The sequence below is a fragment of the Oreochromis aureus genome, linkage group 16 (genome assembly GCF_013358895.1).
Source record: "Oreochromis aureus strain Israel breed Guangdong linkage group 16, ZZ_aureus, whole genome shotgun sequence".
In the NCBI taxonomy this organism is placed as follows: domain Eukaryota; kingdom Metazoa; phylum Chordata; class Actinopteri; order Cichliformes; family Cichlidae; genus Oreochromis; species Oreochromis aureus.
The window spans coordinates 3,722,218-3,737,271 of NC_052957.1; the positions used below are offsets into that span (position 1 = coordinate 3,722,218).

General features: G+C 41.8%; 1 protein-coding gene across 2 annotated transcripts in view; it reads left to right on the top strand.

The window, feature by feature from the left end:
* The window catches only part of adarb1b (adenosine deaminase RNA specific B1b), a 123,443-nt gene that overhangs the window by 40,879 nt on the left and 67,510 nt on the right, over nucleotides 1-15,054 (top strand). For both annotated transcript variants that reach the window (XM_031739434.2, XM_039600108.1), the window contains exon 2: nucleotides 6,116-6,165. The gene's annotated coding sequence lies outside the window, so the exon portion shown is untranslated. The remainder of the gene's footprint in view (nucleotides 1-6,115; nucleotides 6,166-15,054) is intronic.

The following is a 15,054-nucleotide window of genomic DNA, read 5'->3' on the forward strand; positions in this document are numbered from 1 at the left end:
ACATGGATGATTTACCTGCATGCAATCAAAGCAGGCCCCAATATGATTGGCCAACACTGCTACAACAGAATAACCCAGAAAGCTCCGGGTGCCAGAAATCTTATCCCTTGCCTGAAAATTCCACATATTCACTTTCACAAAGATATCTTCAAATTAATTTGGATGTATTACACCATGGCAGATTATAGGACTCTTGTTTTTTTATTCTAAATTTGAGTTACTACGTGTTCATACCAACTTCTTATAGTGTAACACAATTGTGGCTTAAAGACTCTGAAATGACTACAGGGCTAAAGTCACTGTGCATAACTAACTACTGATGTCCAGATGAAGAGCCAAGAGCAAATTACATACGTCTTGTTAATGCCTTGAGCAGCTAATATGTGTAAAAACATATATGCATGCAAACACGCACAGTCACTGTCGGAGATGCTGTAGGTCAAAATGTAAGTAATGTGCTCAGTCAAACAAGACTGACCTCTTTTAGTACAGCAGCGCGTTGCTTCCATTCTAATGTGTGGCTCTGAATAATTTACATTATAAGCCAAAGGGTTAATCAGACTGATGGTGTGTCTGCACATTGTTACAGTACATTGTGCGTAAGCCGTGCCACGCTGGGTTATGTAAAAGTGGCTCTCAGGCATAATTTCTCTTGATGAGGTGACTATTATTTATGAAGTATTTGTATTTTTGTCCTCTGTTGAAATGTCAAGAGTGTCTCATTTATTTTGTGGTATACCCCTTGGTGAAATGGTTGAGTCAGAGATGGGGAAATGCAGCGGTCAGATCAGTTAGCTGTGCTGGATTACGTTGACAGATCGCCTGTTTTATTTTGATTAAGTGAAATGAGATTCAGTTATGGTGATTGTTTTACTTCCTTATCAGTTAATGAATTGGTTTATGTAATGCTCAGATGCTGACTTTATTTGCATTAGTAATATTTAAAGAATTTGTTTGACTTGAGCTTAATTACTATTTCTCTACTTTTTGCTGAGAATCAGTCGAAACTGAACCTGCTGTAACGTCTTGTGGGGTTTAGGCTGAGATGTTTTGGCGCTTTGAATGCTGGCAAGATGCACAAAGCTGTCAGAGGTGTCAAAAAAGGCATTTTTCTCTGAGCAAGCAAGAAAAACAGATGGGTTGGGGGAAAAGAAAGGATGTGGGCAGAGACTTGGGCGGGACAAGGAAATAAGATAGGCACTGGAGAGCTTTGGACACACTGGTTCTGTATTTAGGAAGACATGAAGTTTATTTTTGTAAAAGGAAGATTCGACTCTGTGCTTTGTTGTTCCTTAAGCATTTCATTTTGACACTCAACTTGACGTGTCAAATATGAAACCCTGTGTTGCATCAGTTTTTTCTTCATGTCATACTTTGACATTAGCAGGGCAGCTTTGATCACCTCTTTAATTCAAAGGGTGGAAAGGTTTATGCTGCTGCACGTAGCATAAAATAATTTATTAACCAGGGTGGATTTGCTGACCGCGTACACCCACCTTCACACGGACTCAGCAACTAACATTTAAAGCCATCTGCGATGGTCCGCTGAGCAGCTCCATTGGAGAGACAAGATGCTAATTCCCCAAAGATACCTTTGCAGCAGCATTTGGAGTAACTGAGAGTGAGTCATTCACTCCTCCCTCACACACTTCCCTCCTATGTGACTTTCATCCTAATCCCTGACTTCAGCTTTCAAAAGTGAAGGCTTTTTGGCAGCAAACAGCCTCAAAAAACCGTCGGCTGTCACACCATCTGCATAATGATGCTGAAGCGTGCTGAAGTTTGCTGCAGTCATCTATCACCTACATAGCATCATCCGCTATGTCACTTTGACCTGCTTCCACCCCGTGGTTGCAGGTACTTCTGAATCGTGGGTAATAAATGTCACACAGAGGTCAATGAGAGAGGTTATGTAATTAAAAGATGTTTCCTAACTTCCATTGTTACTCATCAATGATCGAAACTGCTCACTGACGCTGTTGGGAAAGGGCTGCACGGGTGGGGTGTTTTCCGTAGTTGGTTTATGTAATGGAGTGCGAGTGCAATGGAATACCATAAACAACCAATCTTAAGCATGAATGGCTTTTATGTGTTGGTGCTCTAAGATAGCGGTGTCGTGGACTTATTGGCGGTTTCTGGAATTCCAATCAGTCCACGTGGCTAATAAGCATAAGACACACGTGGCATTTATGTCAATCCAGAATATGCTCGTAAACTGTAAACTTCACTGCAAAGCATCCCCTCAGTTAGCTACTGTGATGACAACCAAAGCAGTTTTCGTACCAGTCTGCAAACATGTTTATTTCTGCTGTCAAGTCAGGGATTTGAACTCGGGTCTCCGTGGGGATTGATTCGCTTCGAGGAGCTGCAGTTTCTGGCACTTAATCTTTGGCTTCATTTTTCAGCCCCAGAGGTTGCAATTTGGTCTGAAGTGAGAATGCAAATGTTTTTAGAATGACTAGTGAACCCGCTGATGAATTAATATTATATTATTGCAGTTTTCTTGTGCATGGCAGCGGCTCTCTCGTCTCTAACTGAAAGGAATAAACAGATCACTGAGCACCGATGTGAGCGGCTTGCCCTCTGGTAAATGCGATGTTAAAATGCAAGTGAACTTTTTCTCAGTGTGGAATCAGGGTTAATTGGACTGTGTTCAAAGTTTGGATTAGCTTACAGAGGGCTTCATTAACAGCAGTTGGCACTTGAAAAGTCTTTATGTTTGTTTCACAAATTAAGCCATACGATATGTAAAACGCATTTAGGAATCAGCAACCTACTGATGTCGTTCGTGATTCATTAACATTAAATTGCATACCGGTTCCTGTCTTTGGAACCGTGACATCTGCCTCTGTTTTTGGCTGCTCATGTGTAAAGTACAGCTGTAATCACTAAGAGTGCAGAGTCTATGCAAGAAAGAAAGAAAAAACACTGAATCAGGAGCCTTAGCTGCACATCTTTGCTTCTGCTAGTGGGGAGAAGGGGTCATTTCAAGTTATCACCCTCCATTTCTCTGAGATTTCACTTTCTTAAAGCATTGTTTCATTTCAGACGTTCTCACAGTTCAAGAGCCAGCAGCGTTCTCTGTGCTGTCACCACGAGCCTCACATCTTTTTTCCTCCTCTGCTCATGATAGTTAGCGGAGGAGGCAAGGCAGAATCCCCGGAGCAGATAGTAGCAGGAGCTGAATATTCTTAAACTCAAACTGATGCATTTGCTACTGCTAAATTAGCGGTAGCATACACTCGCCCCCTGAGAGACTAGGCGGCACGATGGCTAGTGTAGCCTCTGCTCCTCCTCTGTTGTGATACTTGGTCATAAGACACAAGAGGGAGGAAACACAAGGTGACTCACAGCTTATGTAACAAATCTTACACTGTGTTAACAAAAAGAAACCAAAGCTGTTATACACACACTTCGTAGATTCTCCAGTTTGATATGCAGTGTTTGTTTTTCTTACTGCGCATTTTACTGTATTTGTATTGCACGAAACCAAGGATGGAGTGTACATGGTGGGTAATATTAGTCAATGCAAGCCGACTGTGTCCCAGACATTACTCATGTATTGACGTTTTGGGATCACTAAATTCTGCCGAGGCCATTCATTTGTAACAGTCGGCTTTACTTACGATAAATCAATATGGGGTCCTGAGGACCAGATAGACGTTAGACGTGTTTTTGTAAATATGGAGAGCACGAGGAGTATTTGATTTTAGGGTGTATTGAATAGGCATCACATAGAATGGTGTGGTGTTTGATTTCGTGATAGAGAAGAATGTATTTTACTGACCTTCAGGGACTTGAGCGTCAACCCGATATTTCACGAGGTGTGTGAAATGGAGAATTAAATATGTAAGACATAGTTTTTGTTGATCACATGTTTTCTCCTAGATAGAAAGTTCTGCAGTTTGTGGGGAGGAAAAGCTCCTGATCCAAAGCCTAACACATTATCCATCAAATATGGTGAAGGAAATGTTACAGCATGGTCGTGCACGGCTCTGCAGCGGAACCGGGACACCACATGTTTATGGATGATGTGACTGCTGATAGAAGCAGCGGGATGAATACTGAAGTGTACACGGATTAAAGATGGGTGTTACCGTTACAGCGAACTCTCTGGACTCAAAACTTTTTTGTTGATACTTTTACTGGTTTAATTTATTCTGAATTTTACCTTGTTTATGTACTGTTTTAATGGCATTTAACATTATTTATCTGTGTCAGCCCCTTTGTAAATAAACGTTACATATGAGGCTGTAGTCTCTGCACAGATTCATCCAAATGCTGCAAAACTGAGGAGTAAGGGAAACACAGCATTTGGTGATTTCCATGGGTTTTAAACCTCAGGCAGTCATTGTCTGCAAAGGATTTTCATCCGAGTATATAAAAGTAGTTTGTCCAATTACTTTTGAGCTTCTGAAAATGAGGGCCTGTATAAAAATGCTGCAGCTCCTAAACAGCTAATGCTATACTTCTGCTCAGGCCCTTGAATTAAGGAACTCTGTGGTGGTGCACAGAACCTAACTGTGAGGAAACTTGAGTGTAATTTGAGGAGGACGGCTCCTTGAGGAAGCTCAGAGAGATTTAATGCATCTTGGCGACTGTCTTGAATACAGATTTGAGTACGACACACATACATTGAAAGCAGTAAGAGTTGCACATATGCCCAGCAGATACCATGTGGTCCACAATACAGACCCAGCTAGTCTTTTTTAAATGCACAGTTAATAGTTCATTTTTCATTTTGTAACTGGTTTGTTGGGTGTTATTGATTTAACAATAAGTAAGCAGAGTTAGTGCTGGTGACAGCAAATTTGCTTTATTCCGTCAGGTCAGAGAAGTTTGGGGGATACCGGAACAAAGTAATAATTGGTGTGTCCCATCAGTCTCTGAGCAGCTGCTATCTGGTCCTGCACATGGTGTTAGTCTGCAAACAGTGTGCAGGCAAAGTAAAAGTTGTTTAGCTTGATGTGCAGATTGTCACTAGTAGCTAGCTTAGGCTGCTCCTTCTTCTTCCATCACTTGTGCAATATTTCAAACTGATCTGCTGTCAAAAAATGCAAAAATGACGGCTGTCTTGTTCTGAGGACACATTAATAACACGAACATTTTGATGTACCTGCAACTGCTTCATTAAAGTCAAATGCTCATAATGTGAAGCTCCAGCTACAGAGAAATGCTGGTTTGCATTTGTAATCGGTAATTTTGACTCATATAGAGTTCATAATTATTCAAAAGTATATACTATGTAAAGTATATATAATATTACAGTGATTTCATAAAGTGGGTTATGGATTAACTGCCACAGTGTTACTTTAAGTCTTAACACACGCATTTAACTGAAACCTCTGTGAGAGCGTTATTCCTCATGCACGTTTCCCGGTGTCAGCGTTAAATGTGTTACTGACTCTTAAACTTTGTGGCATTTGCTCTTTTCGCTCTTTGTCACTGTTGAAGGACAGGTTTGCAGGGACTGCCACACACACACACACACACACACACACACACACACACACACATTTCGAAGCCTGCCATTCAGTTTGAGTCCATGCTAACCTTTCTAGTGTCTACTCTGCCTGTTGTTTTCGGGACACCCCTCTGTCTCTAACAGTTACTAATGCGATTGGACAACGGCTCGGCATCTGCTCTGTGTTTACAAGTCTCCTCGGATGTGTTGCGTGTTTCTTGCCACTGTTGGTTCGTTGCTGCTGTGCTGTGTCTTGCTGCTGGTCAGAGTCGAGCGAGCCGCCCGGGGCGGGGTCAGCGGATGGTGGCCGGGCAGTTTCGTGGTGATCCGTGACTGTGCTGGATGCTTGGAGAGATTCTTGACCTTGATTTGTTTCATTTCTCCTCTGGGCTGATTTTCCAGCATCTCTTCAGAAGAAGTCACGTCAGCTCTCTTTAAGAAATAATACACTCTGTGCGCGACACTATAGTCCATAACACTACGATGACAAATGAGCTGTTCATTTTAATTGGACACAACATCACCGGAATATCTCAGACTCAGTATTTTTAATAGCTGTTTAGATATGTGTGAGACTGATGCAGCATAAATGTGTCCAGGACCTTTGACATGTCACACATTTTATTAATAATCTTCTTTTTTCTCCTTCAGGTTCAGCGTGTGGTAAATAGCTGCTGTCCCACAGAGTTCTCTGCAGAACGGTGAGTTCAGACCTGTGATTTACAGCTAACCAGGGATTCTATGTGTGGATACTAATGTGGCGTGTTTAAAAAGCTTTTTAGTGCTTTGTTGTAGTTATGCACCACTATGCTCTCGTCATCTATTATGGACACAATCTAGTCAACAAAAAGAAAAGAAATATGTTTGAAACATGCGAGACACGTTCGGTATTATATATAAGGTGGTATCTGCTGACTACAGGACTCAGTCAAAGCTGGAGTCCCTCCAGTGATGGTGGCCAAATGAGGGGTAACATTACCTGTCAGTGAGAAATGAAGAGGCTTCGTGTTCGGTACGAGACAGAGTTCATAAACAGCGATGTCATTTCTATCGGCGCATGATGCCAGCACACATCACTCCTGGTATTCCGCTTTACAACACAGTGGATATTCACAGTTTCTCTTCCCCTTCTCATGTTTTTTTTTTTCATTCGGTGTATCTGCTCCAGTGTTTCTATTTTTAGAATTATTCAAATACCAGGGGATCCTGCACTCTTCCCCCATTCCTTTGCTACATCTCCTCCATTTACCCTCATTTCAGCTGAATGTCACAACCCCTGCTCCTCTGTGTCAGCCGGATTCATTGTAAGGTGTGCAAATATATGTATATGTTATCTGTAAGGTCTGCAGCTTTGCAGTAAAAACAAACTTTAAAAAGTCATCAGCATCATTGACTGTTGGGGCCTTTAGGCAAACAAGATGACACCTACTCATGTCAGTGGTCGATGTTTATCTGTTGTTTTTTATTTTTAAATGTTATTTGATATTTATTAATATGAATATTATTGATTTATTTATTTTTTGGCACAATGAAAACAAATGAACACACTTATTGGTTTACTTTTGCAATAAAACGCCCCTGCTGGTCATTAGAAAGAATGCAGCCACTCATTTTATATATTTTATATTTTATTTACAGTACAGTCTGGATTTTCATTTCACCTAGTAGCTGAAGGTTTGGATATCTTGGCCTCTGCTGTCCCAGTTTTGATCAATATAAGCCTCTTGCTGCTGCCCGTTTTATGGTTGAGCACCTCTTTAAAGCAAGATATCTTAAGTTGAATAGATATGTTATCTCTGAGAGCCAGGGACAGCTCCGACCCGGGCTGTGTTATTGACAAGAGGAGACATTTACCGTCCTCCTTGTGCGCCTCCTAAATAGTCTTCATTTTCGTGCTGGGTGCCCGGGGAGGAGGAACTGTCAGGTAGCGAAGAGGGCCATCTTGAAAAGATTCTGATCGCCGCGGTTCACAACATGAGGCCTGCCCCCGTGGGGCTCAGGTGAAGGCACCCTGCAGAGAACTTCCTAAGGACTGTTTCCTTTATCCCAGGGTGAAGGTGGTGGCATAAAAAAAGTATAGAAAATCATAAAACATCATGGCCAACTATGTCTGGCTTCGTCATCTGCTGCTCCCGCTGAGCAGACTCTCCTAAACCGCAAACATCTACCTCACGGCTCGACAAGCATTCGCTTCTGAATCGACCCCAAATCACACACACGAATACAGACACACAATGCACATTTGGCGACACAAGCGCATATTTGTTTGCTTACATCTTCTAATTAAAAAACAGCCCCTTTCCATACAGACATGCAAGCCAGACCTGCTGTTAATTTCCATTATTGTCCGTGTGTGTGTGTGTGTGTGTGTGTGTGTGTGTGTGTGTGTGTGTGTGTGTGTGTGTGTGTGTGTGTGTGTGTGTGTGTGTGTGTGTGTGTGGCAGTAACATTCCCGTAGTTTCTGTGATTGGAAACACAGCCAGCAGTATTGTGCCTCGCCACCATTATAGTGATGAATATTTAGTGCGGTGTTGGCGAGATAGCTGACACTGACCCAGCTACGATGTGATGTGACGCTGCAGGGTGAATAAGCATTTGACAGCATTTCTGTAGTTTTTTAGTATTATTCAGCGAGTTGGCGATGTGCACAGTGACCAAAGCACCAGATTTAAGAAGAAAAGGTAGCTCAGCTGTAGACTTTGTGCCAGTGCTGCCGAGGTTACTCCTTCAGATGATTTAATCTTTACGACCAAAAGAACTAGGCTAGACATATTTCATAGGTGTCATGAGTACACGGTTTTCATACATGTGTAAGCAATGCAGCAGCCCACATTTGGAGGGCTAGACGACCCATGTACCAGGAAGGGAATTGGGAACAGGCCGGTAAGTCACTTTGTATCTAAAAATGGGAAAACTGTTTCTGTTTATTCAGATTTGACTGACTCCAAATACGAGTATGATTCTTCACCACATCTGCCGGCTGCAGTGTAAGCGATCCAAACTCCAGAACTGCTTGTTGTTTTCCCGAAACCAACATCCACCTGCTCGTCTCACGTCACATGGCATCTTTGTGTCAATATCTCTCTGTGCAACTTCCTCTGTCGCCTCATATATTTCTGTCCAACGTGTTTCTGACCATTCTAACGCTGACCAGATGCAGAAGATTAGATGACCACATGTTTTAGTTACAGGAACCCTGTAACAAGCTGAAAGCAGATGTGGTCTCCGTTGCTCAGGAAACAGGTCAAACTTTTCCTGAGGAATCGAAGCAAAGTTCGATGTTTCCACAATAAATCTTTTTTAATATGTAAAAAGTCAAATATTTTAAATATTTGGCTAGAAAAATGAGAAAAGGTGCAGCTGTTTATTGAAACATTTGCAAACAGGTCTGTTTTTGTTTTTGTTTGGCAAAAACTGTTTGTACAATTTTAACGAGCTTGAAAGTCAATATTTGATATGAACATCTTTATTCTTCAGCACAGTCTGCGTCTCTGAGGCAGCTTTCTCTCATTTCTTTAAGCGTGTTCAGGAAGAGTCCTGCAGCCTCTCTGACGGACAGTCAGAGCTCTCCTTTGGATGTTTCTGCCTTTTGCTCTGTTCTCTGGTGACACACTGCTTCAGTACGGCTGAGGTCCGGACTCTGGGGAGGCCAGTCCATGACTGATGGTGTCCCACTGTGTGTTTTTCCATCCGGGTGTCCTTCTACTGCATTTCATTGTTGTGCTGAAAAGTGAATCTGCTGCCAAACACTTACTAGATGGTGGATCAAACTCTGATGGTACTTTTCTGTGTTTATATTTTCATCAGTGTTGATCTCCAGCACCTCAGGCTGAAATGCAGCCCCAAACCATGTCAGAGTTTTCACCATACTTTACAGATGGCTGCGTGTGTTCACTGTAATATCTCTCTCTTCTTTTCATATTGACATACTTCAGCCTTTTCTCCCTGTTTTTGTTCTTTAAGAAAGGCTTCTTGACAGCCATCCTTTTACTGATACCTTTTCTGATGAGGTTTCTGTGAACAGTAGATGGATCAGCTGAAGGTACAGGTGCAACTCTCAGGTCCTTGCTGGATTTTTTCCTTTTTCTTAAGGACATGACTTTCAAATACTGTTCATCTGCTGGTTTTTTAGGGCTGAGACTTCTTCTTTTATCCTCCACTTATCCAGTTTCATCAACATTTTTTCGGACACACTGTGAACTGGAAATGTGAAATGGATTCAGTGAAATAAATCAAAATGAATTATGCGATTTTGTAAGAGGCTACTCGACCTTTAGAAAGACGAGAAATGTATTTTTTCTCAAGCTCACGTTGAGAAAAAAAAAATCTGTTTCTTTGGAAGCAAAATGTAAAGAAATGAGGGGAGGCTCAAGACATTTGCACAGTACTGCACTTTGGGCCGATGTCTTTACTCGTAGCAGCTTGTCAAGTGTGTCTACCTAAAAAATCAAATCCAGAGAAACACAAGGAACAAGTTATTCGGTCAAAGTGAAAGCCTCGCTGGAACAGTATTAGTTTTATTGGTAGAGAGGAGACGTGATTGTGTAAAATTGGCTTCTGCCTCAAAGTTCCTTCCATCATCTGTCTAATCTCAGATTCTCATCCTCATAAATCATTTCCCTCTGATGTTGCTCTTGGAAAGCAGCTGATTAGGATGCTTCACTGATGAGCACAGTGTGCTGTGTGAAAATCAACATCAGCATTGTAAAGTATCATAAAATAAACATGGCCTTATTTCTTAATAGAATTATGTTACAGTTCTTTGGCTCCTCTTACTTCAGATGCTTCATCTGTTATGTGTGATCCAGCAGCCAGAGCGGTTCAGAGCACCGCATCACTTTGATTAACGCGTCTTTATATGTGAAGAACGCATCTGGAGCGGAGCTGCTTTTTTTCACACTTATTGCCGACACCCTGTTGATCAGCTTGTCGTTTTCTTTTTTTCCAGCATGTAACTGGTTATTGAACTTGTCTGCCCGTCCATCCTCGCCTTTGACCGGACCGACGGCGAAGCGTCCGGTATCAAAGTCCGCATTTATTTTGGAAGCTGGAAAGCAGCGACCAGATGTGAAAACAGTGCAGTCATTGAGGCAAATCTACAATAAGCAGCTGCTGTCACTGATAGTGTAGATTCAATCCTGCAGACTCGATCTGCTTAGTGTTTCAGTGACATCTGTTTTAAACTGCACAAACTGCCAGATAGAGCTTTATACCGTGATTGAACTTTTTATCGCTACAATGCCGGGATTGTGTTTACATATCTTCACTTTAACAGCAGCTCTGTATACCTCTCGGAGAAATTATTAGGTAGGTATTATTATTTTGTTCTGACATATTGTAAATATAGTCACTGTAGGTATGACTATACGCTTGTGGCATGTAATAAAACCCCTTTGAGAGATCCGTCCCCATGGATAATATACAGGTGTATCAGAAAGAATCATCTGATTTCAAGGTGCTTTAATTCTGCAGCCATTCACTGTTTAAACTTTACTTCAGACATTTATTTTGAAATTTATCACACATGCTAATAACTTCAAAAAAAAATAACCATTATTGTCCCATTTATTTCTTAATAGTTACAGTTATAAAAGTCAGGCTCTACCACATAAGAGCAAATCCAGGGCAATGTGTGATGCACTCGATCGCAGTGGTACAGGCTAACATGAATGACTATAATCTAGCCATTCATGTCTGAATAGGGCTTCCTGTCATATTAAAGTTCTTCACGTGATGTCATGTTTTGAGCACTGCTCAAAATTTATTTGCCATATTGGACATGTGATACAACCGCCGGTCGCTAGGGAGAATTGTGCATTTCCTGACTGGCTGCAGTGGTTCCTGGAGGTTGCTGGCTGTTGCTAATGTGTTGCAAAGAAGTTTCTGCACCAAAAGTCTCAGATTGATTGGTTTTGTTATTAACATTTTGCCACTTTTGCCTGTAATTAGCTTGTAGTTAGCAAGTATTTATAACTGCTAACTGAGCAGTAACTAAACTTTAGAAGGTGTCATGTATAAATGAATTGTAGAAGGTTCACCTTCAGAGTAAAACTTGTGTCTCAGCGCTGCACCAACATGTTTGAAAAAGCACAATGTTTACCTTGAAGACAAACAGAATCTGCTTCCCATTCATGTTGCACTTTTTTACATTTTCACCACTCCTCAGAGAGTCGCTGGATCGTGTTTGTGGACAAGTCTTTAAACTACAACTGCACCAGTATGCTAGTGACCAAATCCCAGAAGGTCGATTCTGTTCATCTGGACGTTGTTTTCAGAGGGAGAAATGTTTCGTCACTCATCCAAGTGACTAAAGCGATCACAAGGTTTTTGCCAACTGTTTGGGTAATACACGTTTTTTCCGGTGGTTGCCAGATGGTCGCGGCGCAGCCTGTGTGACTGCTGCCTTATTCATTTGATCCTACATTGTCACCATGATTGTCATGCATTCAAAACAACAGACAAGTCAGTGTCACGAGATACTGTAAGTGCTCACATGTCTGTGGGAAAGCGGTGCTGTGCCCTGAACCGGTGAGGTTCTATTTCAGGTCATATTGACTAGAATGTCAAGTCCGTTTCATAAATTTTGGCTAACGACTTGTGATTGACCAGTTGTTAGCCAGCTAGTGTGCAGATTCACAGTAAGATCCACTCGTCACTCTTACAATCACATCACAAAACACCAAGATGCCTAAAGGGCTCATATGGAAGCTTCAAAATGGAAACTAATGGGTGGTAGCTGCATCCACCTTTTATATTTTCTGTAGTCTGTGTAAAACCAATCTCTTCACAGCAATAACCCTGCTTCCCCAAAGTTTGGTTCTGTTCATCTGGACGTAGCGTTTTCAGAGGGAGAAACGTTTCGTCACTCTGAAAACGCTACGTCCAGATGAACAGAATCAAACTTTGGGGATTTACTTACCTGGATGATTGAGCATGCATCAAGACGCAATAACCCTGCTTGTTGACAAATGACGAACTTGAACTGGTCTTATTCTATAACCCAGTGCGTGAGGGTGCAGACACCAAAGGACAGTTTGTGTCGCAGTTTTTAGAGAATTTCATTAGTGAAATGATGAAAATGTGCTGGAATAACCCCGAAACAAAGAAGTAATTAAACAAAGATCATATCTTATCTTAAAGAATTGTGCAAATGATGCATCCTCAGTGTCATATAACCATATGGATTGCTTCTTTGTACCAGCTGTATATTGAGCTGCTTTAGATTACGACGTTCATATGCACATACATCCACAAATTGACTTGGTGCAGACAACACCAGCTTGGCAAGCATCACACATTAGTGTACCTCGGATCAGCCCATTTGATCAGACAGACAATTTACACAATAATTACCGACAGACTCGCAGATAAAACCGTACAGTGTTACTAATGGAAGCGCCCCCACGGGAATAAAAATCCATCACCCGTGTCTGCGTTGGTTATCTGTCATTCTAAGCATAATTCTCAGATCATTTCAAATGGAAAAACCCTCCTCGGATGTCTGTGCACAGATCTGCAGACACATGTTTGGAAATAGCGCACAGAAATCCAAATGTGATCACAGAACACGAGCAAACACACTCGCCACAAGCACAGACCACATAGCTGACAGACTCGGGACTATCGTATTACGTTTGCAGAGATAAAACAAAGGGTGGTGGTCAGCACTTCGTCACTTTCAAACTGACATCTAATTGATGTAAAATATGAAAGCAAAGATTACTTTCATGACCAGCGTCGTGTTTCCCTCCGCTGTGACACCGTGAGATGGATTATAGACAATCCCCGACAAAGCATAATCAGAAACACATCACTTAACATACAAACAGCCATCTTTGTGTTTTTGAGAACATCTGCTGCAGTTTTTTTGGGGATTTCAGTATCAGCTTGGTAGCTAACATTAGACTGAAACATGAACTGAAATCTGCAAGTTATGCTATGTCTCCTTTTTTTATCAACTTGTTGTTAAGGCAAACAAAAAGTCAGGTTGACAGTGAACAGTTAAAACAAAAAAAAAGCACAAATTCACCTCTTTGGTGGAGGTTTACGCTCTTAAAGGTGCTTCTTGTTGTCGCTGCGGTGCTGTGGGTGGCCCACTATTGTTTTTACTTTGTGTTTCGTTCCTGAAAAGATGCATTCTTAAATTAATGAGGCTCATTTAGGTGCCACAGTGGCCCCGAGCCGACAGAGACGGTTATTTACACACATGCTAATGCTTGCCCCGCTAATCAGCCGCCACACCGAGTCGAATCGGCATGGTGGCTTATCAGATCGGATTGTTTTGGTCTTAACCAATCTTCACTCACTCCTGCTGCTGCCGTTATTACTGAGTTTCCCCAGCATGTCCGGCAGGACAGAGAGCCTGTTGTTTGGTCCTCCTCACCTTGATCAGATTACACATCGGAATTAGCATAATTACAGCTGTCAGTGATTAATTGGCGAGCTATAATTAGTACTGTGGGTTTAAAGAGACTGTGTTTAAAGAGATGCACGTATATATGTATATTCTTGTGTTTATTTGTGGATGTGTGGATTTACTTAGACTTAAAAATTAACAGTGGATTGTGGCAGTGAGTCTCTGTTTCCATTTATGGCTTGAAAACTCAGTTTTTAACCAGTTTTATAAGCAATAGAGTTTAGTGTGCTTAATTTAATGTTACTGTCATCGATTCAAAAATATCTGTTGTCACAGTGCTGCTGCTTTTTTGTTTGCCTCTGGCTAAAACCTGTTTTAATATTAAAAAAGGCTATAAAATCCTTGTGTGCAGGAAAAACCCTGTACTCGACTCATTATCCCTGAAGTCCCCAGAGGATCAATATGTGAGTTCAAACACTAATGAACATCAGAAGGAACATCGGTGCAGGAAAAAAGCAGGGAAGCCCAGCCTTAAGACATCAAAATGGAAATTATGAACAAGTTTCTGTTGTTTGATCTGTTTGTGATTGACACGGAGCTCGGGACGGCACTGTTGAAGCACACCTTTTCTAAGTCTCTGCTTTATTGTTGGTTTTCTGACTGACGACTCAACTACCTGACTGGCTTTGAAAGGCGTTTTAACCATAATCAGCGTACGCCAGACAGATAGCCTGGGATACCTAGCTGCAGGATGACATTCATGAACTTGGTGAATATAAATTCTGCCTGAGTTGCACTTCATAAAGCGTCTTGCAACCAGATTCAGAGATTGCTTAAAATGAATCACGGCGCACCCCCTCTCTGCCTCACTGAGGATGCAGTCAGTACAAACCAGATGGATTGTATGAAGCTGCTCTAAGGGTAGCAGAGGTAGGGGAGAAGCGGAGCGATAAGAGATGGAGCTGCGGGGTTTCAAATATTAATAGAGACGGAGTGTACACCAGACATCGTGCATGCATGAGCTGTTTTTGTGCACTCCAGGTTTTCAACAAGCTACGCACCCCCTACCACCGCATAGTAAACCCCTCAGTCAGTAAACAGTGGTAGCCAGGAATAATGGAAGCGTAGATAAATGGACACGAGGTCTGAGATAGATAACGATGACGATGACATACTTACAGTCAACCCTGCTGTATCGCCGACGTCCTGTAGTGACACCACAAGAGCTGTATGT